We start from the raw sequence: 10,107 nt of genomic DNA, 5'->3' as shown, positions 1-10,107 counted from the left end.
GGAGGTCTATTTAGTCTGCAAGGTTTGAAAAGTGATAAAAAACGTTCTAAACCGAAGAAGCGTCTGTCTGTAAGTTTAGTAATATACACACAATCTAAAAGTTCTTTAATTAGCTAGACCGAGCGGTGTTCTCGTTTCATTTCAAATAAGAGAGGTATCACGCAAATGAAAGAAAGATTCATCCAAAAGAGAATAAGAAAAAAAGAAGGAAAAAAAAAAGAATTTCACTCGTCTACAATCGTGCAAGAATACCCCACAAACGACGCGAGTATTTTCGCATAACGGATAGATGGTGCCCGAAAGGGTTAAATGGGTTAAACGGCGATAAATTCCAAGAAGTTGTCGTCGGCGGGAGAGGGGACCGGTGGGACGCAGAAAGCTTCTCAAAGTGCTCGTCAAGTCGTATAATCCGCGATTTATTTGACCCCGGCCGTCATAAATCCGGCCTCGGTGCGTTATTCCCGTAACTAGGAGTAGCAAACGGATCTCATTTCAGTGCAATCGGGACCGCCGCGCTGTCGCTCGCGCTACCAGAGAGGAAAAGAGAGGAGGATCAGGGAATCGGACGGACGGCGACGGCGGCGGCGGGGGCAGGAAGACGCGATTCTCGCGTCGTCTCGCTCGAGAAGGCGGTTTGGCTTAACTCCCGGGAATCTGGATCCGAAACTATCCGGCGAACTACTCGCAAGACAGTTTGCCCAGAAACGGATTTCTCGGTCCCGCGGGATGCCACCCTGCCTGCGGCCCCCACCCCCGGGGTCGTGCGTCGTCCTCGTCCTTCTCTACCTACCCCAACCCCGTTCCGATTTCAAACTCCGGGCCGTGCGCCTCCGCCGCCGCCGCTGCTGGTCGAATAACACGATGGCTCCATTATTGCGTCAGTGCTTTTGGGTATTATGCGATAGGATCGGATTTCAAGTCTGTCCGTCAAAATTGTCGAAATGGAAAAAGGAAAAGCGCTGAAAAAAGATTTGGATTCTGCACGGGAGGCGCAAATCGGGGAGGGGGGCGGGGAATTTTTTTCCCCGGCCCGACAAAGGGTTAGATCTGGCGAAATTGCGAACCGTTGAATATATATTTCTTTCCGCGATTATGCGTCAAATTAAATTTCTGTCGAGGCAAATCTACTTTAAATCCGCTGAAAAATACAATCTTCGCTTGCCCGTAATTTTATATATCGGAGTTATTTTAAGTAAAATCCGCAATTTTATATTTTTATTAATTCATTTTGAGTAAAATGTGTTCCAGGTTTCAATGGTAGCTCCGTAATGTCGTAATTTGAAAAAAATTTCACGATTATCGTGAGAAAAGAAGGATGGACAAATTTATACAGATCTGTTGAGAAGCGCGTCACACGGATCCCTCCGCATCGATCCCGCGTTATTTTCCGCGCCGCTATTCCCTTACCGATATATATCTTCGCTGGAGATGAGGGAAAAGGCAGCGCCGGGAGAAGTACGAAATTTTTATTTAAACATTGTTCCGACGTTTACCTCGCTTATGAAAACATTCGAGGCGGGGCGAAATTATGTCGGGTGTCTTTTGCAGAGAGAAGACTAGCAACGGATCGTTTTTCCGCGAGGACGGATACGTCTGAGCTTCGCGACTCCCTTCGAGCGTTCGCCAACTTTCAGCCGCATCGAAAATTTCGGATTTAAGAGATCGTCTTGTTTCACTTCGCGGGCCGTGCTTACCTCAAACTTTACTCGCGACAACGGATTTATCCTCTCGCTTTATAGATCAATTCGGAATACCCCGTGAATTTCGTTACCATATATCTCTCTCGCGACCAAAAGAGAGAGACAGAGAGAGAGAGAGAGGGACAATCATTTCTTTTTAGAATTTACTCCGGTAATTTATACGGCGTATGAGAGAAATAGGACTATCGTGATGTGCAATGTTAAACGATCGATATCGCTCGCATTCTTCAAGGTATTGTGGTTAACAACTAGGCCAATGAACGAGCTAAAATAAGACGTTGCGCACTGAGAAAAAAAATGTAATATAAATTAAAACGTGGTTTGATTCAATTAAACGTCGAATCGCGAATTGTCATTAATACATGTAGTTGATTCGACTAAATTTTAATCATTCAACTATATTTGATGTGGTCTTTACTTTTAATCTTTTTGTTTCATTAACACTGTGAATGAATTAACAAAATACTTTCAATTAGTTTGATGCTGTTGATTCAACAGCATTTTTGTTCTCTGCGCATAAATGTATTTATTCATAATATGAAATTCGACGTAACGTACTTGATCCTCACACAGAAAAAAAAAAGAGTTTAGTAATAATAATCTAGCTTTGGTGAAATAGTTTCAATTAAATGCTCGATTAATATAATCAAACATTTAATTAACAATAATATACCTAAGGCTCAGTTTGAAATATTCAAATAATAAGTTACATGGGCTAAAGAGAGCCATTGTTGGTGGTAATAATAATAATAATAAGAACTATTCACGCTCGTGATAAAACTGTGTTATACAAACATATGTTTCGACCATTTTACTACTGGTTTTCTTCAGTGTTCTAATCAGAAATGTGATCATATCCTGTTAATTACTACAAATCAGATTGGAGTTTAGAGATGTCTTCTTGATGCAAAGTTCGCGTTCGACATATTTTTAGTCCAGAAAATTTTTAAAATTCATTGATGTATCTTGTTGAGAGAGAGAGAGAGAGAGAGAGAGAGAGAGAGAGAGAGAGAGAGAGAGAGAGAGATCGTACTTGAATGATCGGGCGGGTTGCTGTCCGCAATCCCGTTCGGGCTAAGTTTGTCTCATAAATTCTACGGATCCGAAGGAATCACTTGTAACATTTCTTAGCGACTGATATTTATGAGACAAACTTAGCCCGAACGGGATTGCAGACAGCAACCCGATCATCTAAGTACGATCTCTCTCAACAAGATACATCGTGAATTAAAAACTAGACTGTTCTGGATTAGAAATATGTCGAACGCGAACTTGACATTAAGAAGACACCTCTGAACTCCAATCTAATTTATAATAATTGATAGGATATGATCACGTTGTATGTGCGTCATCCGATTAGAACAATGAAGAAGACCATTAGTAAAACCGTCGAAACACATATATGTTTGTATAATACAGTTTCATCACGAATGTGAATAGTTTATATCCTCATTACAAATTGAAAAATGTAGAACGCGAGTTTTATATAACGTGATGATATAATATGATCACATTGTACATATCATCCGATTATATACACTGAAAAAAAGTTTAGTTATAACTACCAAATGTATAGTGAAATATCAATTAAATATTTTGTCAGTATAACCAAAAATAATTTTGTGTTTCTAAATGTTTAGTATTATCAAATCTGGTATAAGTTACTGAATATTTAGAAAAGTAAAATTATTTTTGCTCATATTAGCCAAATATTTAATTGATACTATTTCACTATACATTTGGTAGTTATTACCAGTCTTTTTTTTCAGTGTAAAATACCGAAGATCATTGGTAAAAAGATCGAAACGTAGATATAATGTTTGTATAATACAATTTTATCGATACGAATGTGAATGGTTTCTATTATTGTCATTACACATTTGACACCCGTCAATTGACAGCCGTTACGGCTCATGTAACTATTCGACTATTTATTAATATCTAGCAATTATGTTAATAGTAACTAAATATCATAATAGTAATCAATCTGTTATTCAATGGTTACTAAACATATTACAAACCGTTAATAAATATTACACAATGTTTGGTTGTATTAACTGAACGTTTAATCGAAACTATTTCATCAAGTTATTTAGGTTTGATTATTATTACCAAACTCTTTTCTTCGGTGCATCAGCCGCCTAATACCTTGACATAGGGCGAGGTTTTTAATTCGTCGATTGATCAATACATACATTTAATCAGTTATATAGTGTTTTAGCTATGCCAATCCTATTTAAATGCATGTCGGGATATTTGATATAAATAAACGCGTTTACGCAACACCTTACTTTTGTTCGTTCATCTGGCTGCTTACGCGCCTTTATATTGTGCAATGTGATCCTGCCGTTCGCCAAAGTTCGCAAAAATTCGCAGACGGGTTACGGTTCTTCGTTTAAACAGTTCAGAGCGCGCACATATTTCATTCACCTCACGAAAACGATGAGGATCTAAAAGCTGCTGGTTCGCTTTTCGCTGGCCGGGGTGACTTGGTTTTATCCGTCAAAATCTCACCTCGCGGGATTAACTGCCCTTCCAGCGGGATGTCTATGGCTACGGCGGTGATGGTGGCGGCGGCGCCGGCACCTTCTTCGAGATGCGCTTATCAAAGGAACTTTCGCGACGATATTTTTGTCTGCCTTCGTACCTCTGAGAAAAAGTTTGCAAGGCGGAATTAGCGGGAACTTTATAGCCACGGTCGTAAAGCACCAGTCCGCGGAGTTAAGCCGTGTACGCGCGCGCCCCTCGATCCCTTCCCTGGCCTTTTTTATTTTTTTCTTCCCTCTCCCGCCGCGACGCGCCTCGTTTCTCTCTCTGATTTTCCACGTTCAATGGAACCTACTTAATTCAGTCGTCGTGCGCCATCGTAGACTGTTAAAAGCAAATTTGCTATATAACATAATATTGACTTAGCGTCCTGAGCAGCTTAAGATACCAAATTAATGAACGGCACCTCTGCAAATATGAAATCCAAAGTATCTAGATTATTTCAACTCACTACACATCATATATCCCATATCCCACGCTTTACTCACTCGAAATTGTCCTCTCCATTATTGTGACTTTCTAAAAACAAAAAAAAAAGAAAAAAAAATCGATATTGACAATTATCGCTCGGTTTTGCGTCACAGTCATCACTGAAAAAATAAAAAGTCGTTAAAACTTCGCTGGAAAATGTCAAACCGGCCGCGATTATAAATCTCGCATTGCCATTTCCATCTGACTGCGATAGCGGGACGACATCAATAATATAAACAAACCCCAAATCAAACGTGGGATTGACGCTGATCGAGTTCGGCTAAAATAACTGACGTTAACTTCCCTGTCGGGCAACAAGACGTGTATTCCCACCGCGATCTCTAAATACGATTGTCTAATTCTGAATTTCGATCGCATAATGGGAGAGGAGCGAAGTGCCGCGCCGAAAAATTCGGGGATGCGAAGTATCGACGGGTCGCGGTCCAGGATTTATCAGCGGAGGCGATCGATTCCCTCCGGATGTCGATATTTCTCTCTCTCTCTCTCTCTCTCTCTCGTAAGTCGTTCGGGGGAGGAAAGGACGTTGTTCGTTATAGGGCGATTACTGAGGGGACCGTGGCTACTCATGAATAGCCGAGGGCCGAGTGTACAAAAGCGCGCGAGAGGCTGCACAGAGACGGCCGTATCCCCTCGTGCATATTGCAAGGGAAGCCTCAAAATTACTTTCAAGCTCGGTTGGTAGTTAATGCTCGCCTCCTCTCTCTCTCTATCTCCCTTTCGCTCTTTCTCTTCGCGCACTGGGGCTTTAAATATTCCAATTGACGAAGTTCGCGTCATCGGCCGGACGGACGGACGGTCGGTCGGTCAGCCGAGCAGCCAGCCATCCGTTCGGTGTCACGACAATAGGTGCGCCGAGAAAACTAAATGAGCCTCGGCGTAATGCAGTCCTGAAGTTTTACGCGCCGGCACGAATTGCAACGTCCGTCGCGTCAACGTCGACGTCCAGAGCTTGGAGAGCTTTTTCTTTCCCCGGCAAAGGACGACGCCCGTCCTGCATGGCCGCGTCTATAGAAAGGTGAATGTGCTCCATTGAGGGATCCAGCCAAAGAGACAAACGTTTCGTTAGAAATGATCTTTCGTCTCGTTTTATTTTATGTCCCGAGGGAAAGAAAGAGAGAGAGAGCGAAACGGGATATCGCTCTCGTGCTGGTGGTGGTCCTTAACTTTGATATTGAAAATTAATTCATTTACGAAACGAGTAATGAAGAGAAGTATCGTATTTGCCGATGACTGGAATCATTTTCGCCGGAAAAGAGGAGAAGAGATGAATATGCGGGGAAAATGTGAAAAGTACGCGAGCGAGAGTCCTATTATTGACGTCGGGTCTTTTCTGGTATACTCTGGAGCCACCAAAATTTAGAATAAGACGACAAACTCGCGGGAGTATGCGGCGGGAGATCCTGTAGTGCGTGTGCGAAAAGCTACGTCAGTTATTTTAGTGTTCGCCGCGAGAAATCGATGTTAAGGACATTACATCGTCACCGCGTCGTCGTTGTCGTCGTCGTCGTCGTCGCCGCATCGTCGTCGTACAGCAGTCGATAGAAAATCGACGAAAAGCGAGAAAAAGGAAGACGTGATCGCGCGATGAGAGACAGAGAGAGAGAGAAAGAAAGATAAAAAAGGAAAAGAACGTTTCGTGAGTCGCGATGGGGACGATCGATGAATATGGAACGAATAAAAAAAGATCGTGCGAGCGGAAGTAAGAACTCGCGGAAATGTCAACGAATGATTCGGCGGGGCTTCGGGGCATCGCGTACACGTTCGCAAAGCGTGCGCCACCAAAGAACGCGTAGTTTCTGCGAGTCCCAGGCATCGACATAGATTCAATTTGATGCTAATACTTGCAGATGATATACCACAAAGGTATCAGGCCACTGATGAAAGTTAAACAGCCGGTGCGCGGGAGTGAATGGCAAAGTGGTATTACAACAACTTTCGTATGCTCCGGCCAAGTATGCGTACAAACGACGAACAATGCACATTTTATATATATATATATATATATATATATATATATATATATATACGCGCGCGCGCCAATTTTCCTTTTTTTGGGACAATGAGTATTATTACACAATTATTTGTTCGTAGAGTACGACATATTTTATTGAATCACAAAATAGCTTGCGGTGGTTTCATATAATATGCATGTAACATCGAGCCACTGAGGTAAGAATACAATTAGCTGCGGGATAAAATAAGGAGGAAACGGTGTATAATTATATATGGTGTAGCTACTCAATTTTTATGTTTGCTTTGTCCTATTTTAATTTTACTCATGAGACCATCAATCTTTTAGTTTTTTGTATATTTTACGATATCTTTGCTTTTGGAATATAAACTTAGATTGGTTTCTTGCTTATTTATATTACTTGCATTTATTTTTCATCAAGTTTTCGTAGGTAAATTGTGAAGCATTGCTAATGACGTGATATATTTAAAATTAGAATACAAACACGAGATAAAAAATTCAACGCGATTTTATCGATCCTTTCTCAGATGTTGAAGAAAACATCAGTTGCATTTGTCAAACTAGATCTTTTTATATTTTAATTATAATAAATATTATAGAAAAAAAGGAAAACTACACTGACGAAAAGTCTAGTAATAATAATCCTAGATGAGATTACTAAATGTTTTGAAACAGTTTCAATTGAATATTTAGCGTTACTTTGAACCAAAAAATATAACAAGCATTACTGAGCGTTTGATTTAATTTACTCAAGATTTGAAAATTGGGAATAAGGCCTTGATGATTCTTATTGTGAAATCATAAGGTAAATATAAACCAACGAATTTGTTGATATGACTAAATTGCTTAATAATAGATACGGTACGGAGAAGCTTTACTAACTGAAGCTTCACATCGAATGGTATAAAGCTTCAGTTGCTAAAGTTTCTTCACATAATTTGACAATAATTATAATACTAACTTATGTGATTAATATTATCAAATGATTTTGTTATAAATACCAATTCATTTAGTTGTAACAAGTAAACGCTAAATTTGCATTTACAAATTATTTAGCAATTATTACTAAACAGTTGGTTATTAATATTATATTTGGCAATATTTATTAAATATCTCATTAATATGCTCAACGAAATACATTTAATAGCCATTACCAGACTTTTTTCTCAGTGTACAAAAAAAACTTTTAAAATGTTCAAAAAACTATATAGAAAAAAAAATTAGTATCGAATCAGCAATTCATTATTTCATAAATAAACAAGAATATAAATCTTGAAAGAATTTGTAATTTTAAACAGATGTCATTTGCTAACACGAAGAAATTTTGTTTCTTTATGTAGGCAAATTAAATTATGTCTGTATAAGATTATCGAATTTTTTTCAAGAAGATTTTATATTTTTGCTTATATATGAAACGTGAATTTATCGATTGATATTTTTTTCAGTGTATTCCATTGATCATTAGCCAAATGAAAAATCACGTCTCATTTATTTCTACAAAAATATTATTGATTATGACATTAACATTATGTATTTTGACGTCGTTAGCAATACTAATGGAATGCTGTTGACTTGATTTTCTGTAAGACAATGCTCTCTTTTCGTGCATTCAAGGATTTATTTGAATATCGTTTAACTTTTCTTCTCTTTGATGTTCGCCCTATTTTTGTGTGATCATCCCCGAGGCGTCACGATACTTCATCGACGCGCATCATTCGACGGCGACCACCGTCCTGGCGACGACGTCCTCTCGAGCTTCATCATTTTATTTACTTATTTCTCCCTCTCTCTCTCTCTCTCTCTGTCTTTCACCCTAGAAAATAGTTCAACGTGAAACGTGGACCGCCCCATTTGCATGGATTTCAATCTCAAAGATCGTGGATCCGTGAGCGGCATCCTTCGGATAGACATCGTCGTTGCCCCTTTCTAGCCTGAATTAATGGCCTAGACCGTATAGCCTTCAATAGATATTCTTGGATATAATCGTAATCTCTTATTCCCCCTTATTTATTTTTATTGCTCAGACGACGATATCTTCCGGATAGACAGCCACGTCATCGTTGCCTTTCCTGATGATCTGAACGGTATCCAACGGATATCCTTCGACTCGCTTGAACTGTATGTAAATCCTCAGTTTAAAAGGATACTAATCCGAATGATTCAAGAAAGAGAGAGAGAGAGAGAGAGAGAAAGAGTTTCATCTGTACAGTCACACAATTATTCCTGCTGTGGATATTTCGTGAGTAACGCCCGCACGAGCGCTTTGTGATGCAATTTGCGCGGCGATTATGAAAGCGCGCAGGGTACACATATATCGAAACGCGTACAAACTGCTTTCGGCGAAACAGTAAAGCGAGAACGAAGCTTTTTACCGCTTCGTTCATAGAAGGGAGTTTCCGCGAATGGCGCCGGCAAAGTTGGAAAACTCGCCATACATACCGGTAACGCTAAGAAACTTTTAATGAAAATCGAGCAAGACTCCTTTCTATCCCGCGATCTTCCGTCCCGGGGAATGGATTCGAAAATGGTTTTTCGAAATTCTATCTATCTCGGATGTGCCGCGACACGATGTGTATCGTCTATACAAAGTAACGCACAGAATAGCGTCTTTCTCCCCCTCCCTCCCCTTCCCCTCTCCCCGTCTCTCTCTATTTTCTATTTATTTTCGCCCGTGCAATTGGGCCAAGAGAAAGAAGCGAGTTTACATTCCAACAAAAAGATCGCTGACGAGAAGAGGAGATATAATTCAAATATGTCACGCAAACTGAATGCGCGGGCTTCTTAGTCGTTTCCTTTAATATGTATGGGCCCTCGTGTTTCGAAGCCCTAACCTAATCGAATTCAAATGTAAAGGATATGAGCGCGCGCGAAAAATATTCTCCACTCGCATTGTTAAAAGCGTGAAAGGAAATCAAATATATTTTCGGGGTATGATTGTTGTAAACAACGTGGAAGCGATACGAGGAAGTTCTATGAATGGAACATTTATTTGTTTCCATTGAATAGAAATTTGAACAGACCCATCGAATATATCGCATTGTGGAAAGCGCGCGAAGCGTCTCTCTCTCTCTCTCTCTCCTCCCTCTCCCTCCCTCTTTCCTCAGTCCTGCGGTCGCTTTGGTTCGCGCATTCGTAAGAGTTCGATTAATAAAATCTCACGCCAGTTGAACGAGCGTCGTAACGACGTCGGCGCCAACGGGCGCGACGGAGGTGCATGACGATGACGCGAGAAGACGGGTGAGCGAGCGAGCGAGAGAGAACTGGAGAGAACGGGATGGTAACGGCGGCGGAGCGGCGGGAGGAACGAGACGGCGGACGGATTCGCGGGATCGGTGGCGTGAGCGATCCACGCATGCGCGCTGGCGCCTTCGAAACTCGGCGCGCATTCTCTTCGCC

The sequence above is a fragment of the Solenopsis invicta genome, chromosome 16 (genome assembly GCF_016802725.1).
Source record: "Solenopsis invicta isolate M01_SB chromosome 16, UNIL_Sinv_3.0, whole genome shotgun sequence".
Lineage (NCBI taxonomy): Eukaryota > Metazoa > Arthropoda > Insecta > Hymenoptera > Formicidae > Solenopsis > Solenopsis invicta.
This window is presented reverse-complemented; position numbering follows the sequence as displayed.